Consider the following 9603-nt stretch of genomic DNA (forward strand, 5'->3'; position numbering starts at 1 on the left):
AATGTGCATTTTCCCCCAGTACTCGACTTTAGCAGTCAACGGGCTTCTCACGACAAGCCGGGAGCTTACAAAGGCACCCAAGGTATTCCTGATAGAAATTTTAAAAAGAACTGCAACTTCTGAATTAATCAAAAATATTGTAAATCAACCTAATAACATTCAAGGAAGCAACAAAATACTAAAAGGATGTCGCATTACAGAATAGAAACTAGTCACTGAAAATAAACTTCTGGTTGAAGAGAAGTGTACACATACAAGCACACGAACACAAAAAATAAAGCTATCGTTAACTTCTACCAGAAGGCATCAGGCTTGTCGATCTGTTTCTGTGACCCTGAGCTGTTTGAAGTTGATTGTATAAAGATTCAACACGATTCTTTTTTTTTTTTTTTTTTGAAGAAATCAACCCCCAAGGGGGATGGTCACGCCGCAATCCCTTCTCCTCCATTCTCCTCTCGGGATCTTGGGCACGCATGCACACGCGCCCAGCATGAGTTTTAAACCACCAGGTCTGGGACGCGAACCGTGGTCGACTACGTGGGAGTCCAGTGACATAGCCATTATGCTAACTGCTGGTCCCAACACAATTCTTTTGAATCCACCTGTTGGCCTTTTCCGTGAAAATGACAAGGGCAGGTCCTTTGTAAGGCGAGCATGTGAGGGAGACTGCTGCATCAGAAAGGAAGCTTATTTGGAGAGAAGGCAGCCAGGTGGCTGTGGACTGTGCTGGACAGCAGTGAGGAGGAGAGAGGGAGAAACTGCAGGGTGGGGGAGGGACCACCACAGGGTGATGGTGGGGCCTTTTCCTTCCTCCGCGCTGGGGAGGTTGTTAGTAAGTCTGTGGGCTGCCACGGACCAAAGTATCATTTCCCCCAAGGAGCAGGGTCAAGGTATTTTACTTTCAGAAAAATGATGACTGTACATGCTGGTGTGAAGTGCTACAGTAGTGCTCAGCGGTTAGGCGTGGATGCTCTGAGACTGAATGGGGTATTTAAACGAAAAAGCCTGCTGGCCGGCTAACTAACACACACCAAACGCAGGCGCACCCTTGCCTCCCCTGCGTATCCGAGCAGGCCCTTAGTTTATCAGCCCGCCTGGATCCTGCTCTAGATCTCACCCACCGGGACTCAGCCAAGTGTGTATCTGTCTCTCTTTGGGTTTTTTCTTTTTGCTAGAGGGCAGGTACACTCATCAGAAAGAGACAGAGGAGAAGGACAGTGGGAAAGCATCCATTCCAGGGGTGGTCACGCTGCAATCCCTTTCCTTCCTATCTTCTCCTTCTGGGATCTTGGGCAGGTACATACCCCAGTAAGTTTCTCAAGTTGCCAGGTCCAGGACTCGAACTGCAGGGCTGGCCATGTGGGATCCAGCTGTCTTTACAGCATAATAGGACTGGATGACCTTGAACCTCCACAAAGGCCTGAGAACTTCTCCCTTAGACTGAGGCTCCCGCTGGGAGAGCGCTCCCCTCTCCAGACTCCCATCCCTGAAGCTCCAGAGCCAAACTCAGAGCTGGCCTGTAGGGGTCACACAAGCTGTGCATTTTAGAGAGAGCTTCAGAGAACTTCCCTCACCCCCAGAGCTCCCTCCCCATGAAGAACAAGTCTGTGAGCTGTTGTCTAATCTGATCTCAGGTTGTGTTTATATGATTTGTTTGTGGGTTGTTCATCTGTTTTCACAACTGGAATTGCTCAGTTGTGCTGGAGAGAGTGACCTTCCTGTACAAAATGTTCCAGCAAAATGATCACACAGCCTGGGCGTTGGTGCTGCTGTGGCCCCAGCTGGGAGACCTGTGTGAAAGCAGGAGGGGTTCCCACAAATGCATCCCGTGTCTTCATTAAGAAGAAAAGAAGAAGGGGAGGGAGAGGAGGGGAGGGGAGGGGAGAGATAGAGGTGCAGGGGTAAAATGCAGCACCCTGAATGGCTGACCACATGGGAAGGTTCTGGTTCACACGTAAGGACCTCCCTGAGTACCCCACACACGCATGCTGTGACCCAGGGCTAGCTGAGGCTGTGAGCAGGAGAAAACCTTGAAATCGAGATCCCATTGGGGATGCTGCCTCTTGCACAGAAAAAATATATAATAAAGTAAGAAAGAAAGGGAAAATAGCGGTGAGGTTCTAACTGCTTCTCAGGAGGGTTTGGAGAGCTTTCTTTCCTGTCCCTCCCCAGAGAGCCACGATGCCATCATGTTTGTCTTTCCCCTTAACTCAGGTACCACCTTTGGTCTGAGGGGACCTCGTCACCACCAGCAAGGATCAGTACTGTAGGACAACCTGTCCTGTTTTCTCCTCCTGCAGCTTATCCCTGTGGTCCGGAAACTGTCACAAAATGTCCCGAGTATTTATGGATGGCGTTTTCATCTGCTGGGGTGGGGCAGGGAGGAGTGGGAAGAAGCTTGAGATGCTATGTCCAAGCATGATTTAACACATAGCAGTGGCCTGCAGGGGACAGTTGGCTAAGGAGGCTGGGTCACCTATGGCTGACTGTGCAGTTAGAGTCCTGGACCTGGTGGCTTGCAAAATTTACCAGGCATGTGTACGTGCCCCAAATCTCTCTCTCTTTCTGACTTTCTCTGACAAGGGCATATGCCCTATAGCAAATGAAATAAAAAAGAATGTTTTTATTTTCTGTTTTAAAGGCACCTGGAATTCTTTTTTTAAAAATGAATTATTTATTTAATTTCATTTCTTATTATTATTTTAATTTGCCATAGGGCAGGTGCATTCACCAGGGAGACAGAGAGAGAGAGAGAATGCAAGTCACCAGGTCCAGGACTTGAACAGTGGTCAGTCAGCCATGTGGAAATTGGGCATCCTAATCACCGCCACCTGCTGGCTCAAAAGTAGTTTTTAAATAAGGAAAGGAACAAGCACACCACAGGCCCAGCTGCAGAGGTGAGGTGGGAGGGTCACTCTGCAAGGCTGGAGCCGCACGGCCGAGCACGGTGCTGGTTATGAGTGGACTTGAACGTGCCCTTGAGGTGGTTCTTTTAAGATTTATTTGACTCAAAGACTACAGAGCTCTAGTGCCACCCCGCTCTCATCATACCATCCCTGCAGACGGGCTCGAGGGGACAGTGGCTCTAGGAGCTGTGGACTGAGCCCAGACCTTGCATTCTTCTCTTCCCCAAAGACAGAGGAGAGCCACGTTCTGCTCCCAGAGCCAGCATTTACAAGTCATGTGATCTTGAGCCTCAGTTTCCCCACCTGCGAGACGAGAAAATTGGTCATTTTCTCATGTCCCTCACAGGACTGTCACAAAACGCAAATAAGTTCATGTGGGAGTGCTCGCGCGGGATGCTCAGCGGAAACGGGGAGGGGAGTGTTATCCTGTGGGCACAATTTGTTCGGGCAGTGGGCACGAACCGCCATCCATTACTGATTTACCAAGAGCAAATAAGGTGCCCTGAGCTTTTAGAGCCCCGTAGCGTGATCAGAATGAGCTGTTTTCCTTGCACATCGAGGACCTCAGTGTGGGGAAGGGTTTGATAGCCTGGCAGTAAGAGGCATCAGTGGGGGCCTAGCCAGGGTTGCAGTGGTAACACAGAGCTCTCTGCAGGGCTGGCCCACATTACAAAGTTCTGGGTTTACAACCAGAGACCTACCTCCCTGAATATGTCAGGCTTCACGCCCCCATGATCCATGCTGGCCAAGGCCGGGGGTGGGCCATGATGTCGAGACCTGTTGAGGGTGCTATCTTTCTGTTCTCTCTCTCTTGCTTATGAAATAAATAAATATATAAAGTTTCTTTAAAAGGATGAAAAATCAGGGTGGATAGACAAGAGTAACTCCAGGAGGGTGGGGTTCGTTGTCGGGAGCCCAGGTGACTGTGAAGCAGACAGGATATGGACACACTTGGGAACGAAGCTGGGATTCAGCTTAGTCCAGTGGCTGCCTGTGGGTGAGACAGGAGACCTTGCAGAGGACACCAGAGCCCTGAATGCGTCACTTAGGAATCTTGTCCTTGAGTCCAACTGGAACTGAAGAGGCTTTGGGGCCAGGGTCTGATCAGGAAGTGAGTAGATTTGAGACAGAACCCAGGTTATCAGGCAGGGTCTCAGACCTGCCTCCCATGGAGGTGAGTCTGACATTTGAAGCAGGGCTGAATGCTTTGGACTGGGGTGGGTTGAAATGTAGTTTCACTTAAGAAGCTTGAGACAGGGCTTCCGACAGGGATGTTAGCAAAAATCACCTACTAGAAATTCCCAAGCAAGGCGCGTGTCCCAAGAGGATGCGTGACCTGAAGATCACTGATGGGACAAACTGAAATCGGACCCTGTGTTGCACGACCCTTGATCCTGAGAGCTTTGGAAAGTTAAAGGCCACCCCCGAAGTGATCCTGTCTCTAGGTGACAAATTCTCACGCTAGAAATGCAAGTCATTGTGCTTCTGTGGCTCAGTGAATCACACCTAATTTGGTGGCTTAAGACAATAACCATTTATTTAGTTCACTAGCCCCTGGGTTGGCCATTTGCCTTCACTGAGTGGCTCTGGGGTCTCAGCGAGGCTCAGTTATCTATGTGCGCTCAGCTGCCTCCTCCACCCCACTGAGTGGCTCTGCACCTAGGAGCTGACTGGCTGGTGACCAGAGCAGTGAGGGGAGGGGACAGGTACCTGGGCCCCACCACCGTGTCCAGGCTACCCCAGGTGATTCATGTGATGGTTGGGCAAGGTCTCAACAGGAATAGCAGAGGGCCTCGGCTGAGAACCGGCACACCATTGGTTCTGGCACATTTCATTGACCAGAGCAAGTCGCTAAACAAGTCAGATTCAAGGGGTGGGGAAGAGAACACCTTCTTTTTTTTTTTTTTTTTTTAAGAGAGAGATTTTTGCTATAGGACATGTGCACTCATAGAGAGACAGCAAGAGAGAAATAGCCCCCCGGGGGGGATGGCCACACCACAATCCCTTCTCCATTCTCCTATCAGGATCTTGGGGACACATGCACATGAGCCCGGCATGAGTTTAAGTCACCGGGCCTGGGATTTGAACCATGGTCAATGTGGGAGTCCAGCAATGTAACCATTTCGCCATCCGCTGGTTCCAAAAAATTTTGAGAGAAAGAGCAGCAAAGTCACATGGGAAAAGACACAGACTCAGGGAATCATTGTGGCCAATTCTGCAAGCACTTTACCAGAGCCCCAACCATAGCAACCCTCATCCTTCACAAGACAGGGCAGAACATAGCGCAGGCTCCTGCTCAGGCTCTGACCTTTGCTCCCAACCCATCACAAAGAGCTCTGCCTCAGTCCCTGCGTGTCATCTCTCCCACCTCCCCAGTCCTCCAACGGCTGGGTAGGAACCTGGTGGCCTAACCAGCCTTCCTGTGACATTCCTGTCCTGTTACTGTGACACCGAGTGGGCACAGTCCTGTGTAGGAGGCCTTCCAGCTCTGTGTGGACTTGACTCTGCTAGGGAGAAAACCACACACTGGAGAGGCTTGTATCCCGCCCCTGCACCCCCAACATCACACATGTTCTATAGCAGAAGGACTGGCACCCACCTCCCGGCCTCCCAGCCCAGTCTTTCCAAGTTCCTTGCCAGACTGTGAGAGAATATAGAAAGTACCTCCACACCCAAACTCTGTCTGTGCCTTCAGGAAATCTTTTTTTTTTTTTTTGAGAGGTTTTTGCTATAGGGTGCAGACAGACAGAGAGACAGAAAGCAAGAAATCACCCCCCAGGGGGGATGGTCACGCCACAATCCCTCCTCCTCCATTCTCCTCTCGGGATCTTGGGCAGGCACGCACACGCGCCCGGCGTGAGTTTTAAATCACTGGGTCCGGGACGCAAACCACGGTCGACTACGTGGGAGTCCAGTGACATAGCCATTACGCTAACTGCTGGTTCCCAGGAAATCTTTCCAAAAGAAAAAACTTCTAAGTCATGATGGTTAATTGTATGTGTATACTTGGCTAGGCCACGCTATCCAGATATTTGGCCAGACATTATTCTAAATGTTTCTCTGGTGATGTTTTAACTTGAGATTAATATTAGAGTCAGTAAAGCAGATTGCCCTCCAGTTTGTGGGTGGGCCCTATTCAGTCAACTGAAGTCATACAGACTACCCCCCTTATAGAATGAGGGAATTCTGCCTGCAGCAGCCTGTGGCTTCCAGCTGCAACCACCACCACCCCCGCCCCCGTGTCTCCACCTGTGGCTACTCTGCAGAGGTTTACTTTTTTTTAGAGGTTTTAAAAATTATTGTTGTTATTTTCCTTTATTCATGATAGAGCGTGTGTGTGTTCATGTGAGAGTGAGAGAGAAAAAGAGAGAAAGACAGAGTGACTGGGAGATAAATGGTCACTCTCCGCAGGGTCTGGCCACGGGGTCCCCTTGTTGTCTTACAGCCCACTGGGTCCTGGGCACTTACACATGTCTGGAGTATTTCAGGGACAAAGATTCAAACTACAGGAGACACGTGGGACCCCGCTTCTTCTGAACAGTGCATTACCACTGCACCACTGGGGCTGGAACTACCCTGCAGATTACATATATATTTAGGTTTTTGCTATAGGGGCCGTGAACTAGCCTGAGAGAGACGGAAAGAGACAGAGAGAGACAGACAGAGGGAAAATGAGTAATCACCCCCCAGGGGATGGTCACACTACAATCCCTTCTCTTCTACTCTCCTCCTGGGATCTTAGGCACACATGCACTTGCACTTGGAATGATTTGCAAGCCGCTGGGTCCAGGACTTGAACCATGGGAATCCATGTGGAATCCAGCACCTCAACCACCATGATGCCTGATGGCCCCATACCCTGCAGATTTTAATGCAATTCATCAAAATCTCTCTTTCTCTCTCTCTCCATATACATGCATACACACACACACACACACACACACACACGCACACACACCTGTTAGTTCTGTTTCTCTGGAGAACCCTGATTAATCCAGGGGTGCAAACATTCCATACAAGAGCAAACTCCATTATAGTTCTCAAGAATCTGAATTAAATAAGAGGTTTAGCAATGCAATCTGAAAACCATAACATTTCTAGTAGCATAAGTTAAACACTATTTTTTCCAGTAGGTTAATGTGAGAAATAAATAGAACATGCTCACAGGGAAAGAAGAAAAGAAGACAGCATTTATAAATTCTATCTTTGTATATTATTCCCAGTTAAACAAAGTGATTTGAAGCTAAGGGACAATATTTTACACTGATGGCCAGGCTGGTATGTCCAACTTATCATTTCCCTTTTATTCCCATTAGTTTATCTTCCTGCCTTTATTACCAGAATGGTCGTTTAGACAGGATGCCTGAGGACATTTCCACAAAGGGCCCAATAGTCTTTCACCCACAGCTGAATCAGCTGGTTTGCCAAGAACAGGGAGTCAAAGATGGATATATATATATATATATATATTTGTAATGACCTTATCTTTATTTAAACCGTCTCAAGAACTAAAATTTAAAGACAATTGTTTGAAAAACAATAATGTAGGGGGCTGGATGGTGGCGTACTGCTCTGCAGAGCTGAGCCCCATGAGAAGGTTACCTGTTCACATCCAGAGACCTCCCTGACTATGCTGGGATGTGAGTGCCCAGGGTCGGGGGCTGGCTGAGGCAGGGGGTGGATTATGGCATTGAGACTGTGATGAGGGTGCTATTACTTAGTCTCTCTCCCTCATGTAAACTGCCTTCAACTGATGATTCCCCCCCACCACACACACACACACACACACACACACACACACACACACAAAATGTGTACAATATATACAATAGTAGCCATACATCTTTGGTTTAAAATGTAGAATAACAAGGCTGTCAGGAAGGAAATGAGATAATGAGAAACTGGATCTATCTGCTTGAGCCCCATGAACCCCCTGAAGTCCAAAGACGGTGAGAAAGTCCCCGAGATGGCCTTGGTGACTCCGGTCTTTGCCTGGCCCAACGTGTGGTAGCTGAGCTGTGCTGCTGGGCAGCGGTTTCCAGACCCAAAAGCTTTGCATGCAATGTGACTCTCTCCAAGCCCTTATCAGGGGCCCTTCTGCATGGACTACTGAAAGCCCTTTTAATTCAAAAGCTCTTCAGGAGCAGTAAGTAAAACTGGAGTGTCTCACCCCAGAAGCCTGCTCGTTGCCGAAGGAGAGGTTTTATTTTCTGGTCCACACTGCCACCTGCTGGCTTGGTCCGCTCTCTACGTTCAACATTTGTCTTTCTCCTTCAGGAGGGCCCATAAATCGCTTACATTTTATTCTAAAGTCTGTGTATTTAAAGTGTTACTTCATTTCATGCATAAAATACTTCCACTAAGATTAAGGAAAGCACTTGATAAACCAGTTCATCAACACAAGTTACTCATGGTGACTGTGGATGTGAAACAAAATAACGGCCCAAAAGCTAAAAACGACGAGGTACCTGCACAGCCCGAGTCTCATTTGGATAATTGGTACCTACACGTGTTGGTTGTTCGATTGCCCAGTAATTACACAGATTACGTTAAACAGGTAAATCTGATGGGTACGCATTTGTTTGTGAATGGGGTTAACAACCCCATTGGTGAAGCGTCTCCTGTCGTTCTTCAGGAGCTCCACGGTAATTAATGGGCTTTTTACATATGCAAATAAATATTTAACACGGAAATATCTCTAGATGACAGACAACAGGTTCCTGAGAAGCAGCAATGTGTCATTAGCACGAACCACTTCAGAGACATCCACTGTCCAGGTAGTCAGGAATCTGTCAAAATACTTGAAAAGCCAGTTGGTGGTTACCAGAACTAGGGAGTTCAGTTACTTGCTGTTTATAAAACGTTATTGCTTTTTAAAGTCTTTTTTATTATTATTATTTCATGAACAAGAGGGACAGGCAGAGAGGGACAGAGACAGAAAGATAGTACTCCCAATAAGGCTTTTTTTTTTTTTTTTTTTTTAATTTGCCAGTAGACACATGTGCTTTCCCAGGAGAGAGGGACAGAGGGGGAGTGAGATAAAGCACCCCCCCATGTGTGATCATAACGCCCTCCCATCTCCTCCAGTTTTCTATCCTTTCTGGATTTGGGGCCCATACACACATGTGCCCAGCATGCTGTTCAAGCTGCGGGGCCAAGGCTGGCCATGTGGGAGCTGGCTCCCTAAGTACCAAGGCTGGCTCCCTAAGTACCAGGCCGTGGAGTTGGCCCACAACAGGGTTTTGACACCATGATTCACCGCACCTGCAACCAGCCTGGATCGTGGGCACACGTGTGCCCAGAGAGCTCAGAGGGGTCTCCAGATGTGAACCTGGAGCCTTCCCACACGGCTCAGCCTTGCAGAGTGCTGGGTCACTGCCGTGCCACTGCCTGGCCCCTAGCCACCACGTGTATAACTCGCAAAGTCCTTCAGAGGTTGATCATTCTCGTACTCCCTCTGAGGTTAAATTTATGCTTTTGTTATCACCTCTTCACTCATGTATGAGGGAGGACTTCAAAAAGCTCATGAAACATGTGCACTATAGAGACCAGCAGTTAGCGTAATGGCTATGTCACTGGACTCCTATGTAGCCGACCGCGGTTCAAGTCCCAGACCTGGTGGCTTAAACTCATGCCAGGCGTGTGTGCGTGTGTGCCCAAGATCCCGAGAGAAGAATGGAGGAGAAGGGATTGCGGC

The sequence above is a fragment of the Tupaia chinensis genome, unplaced genomic scaffold (genome assembly GCF_000334495.1).
Source record: "Tupaia chinensis unplaced genomic scaffold, TupChi_1.0 Scaffold142716_1, whole genome shotgun sequence".
Classification (NCBI taxonomy): domain Eukaryota; kingdom Metazoa; phylum Chordata; class Mammalia; order Scandentia; family Tupaiidae; genus Tupaia; species Tupaia belangeri.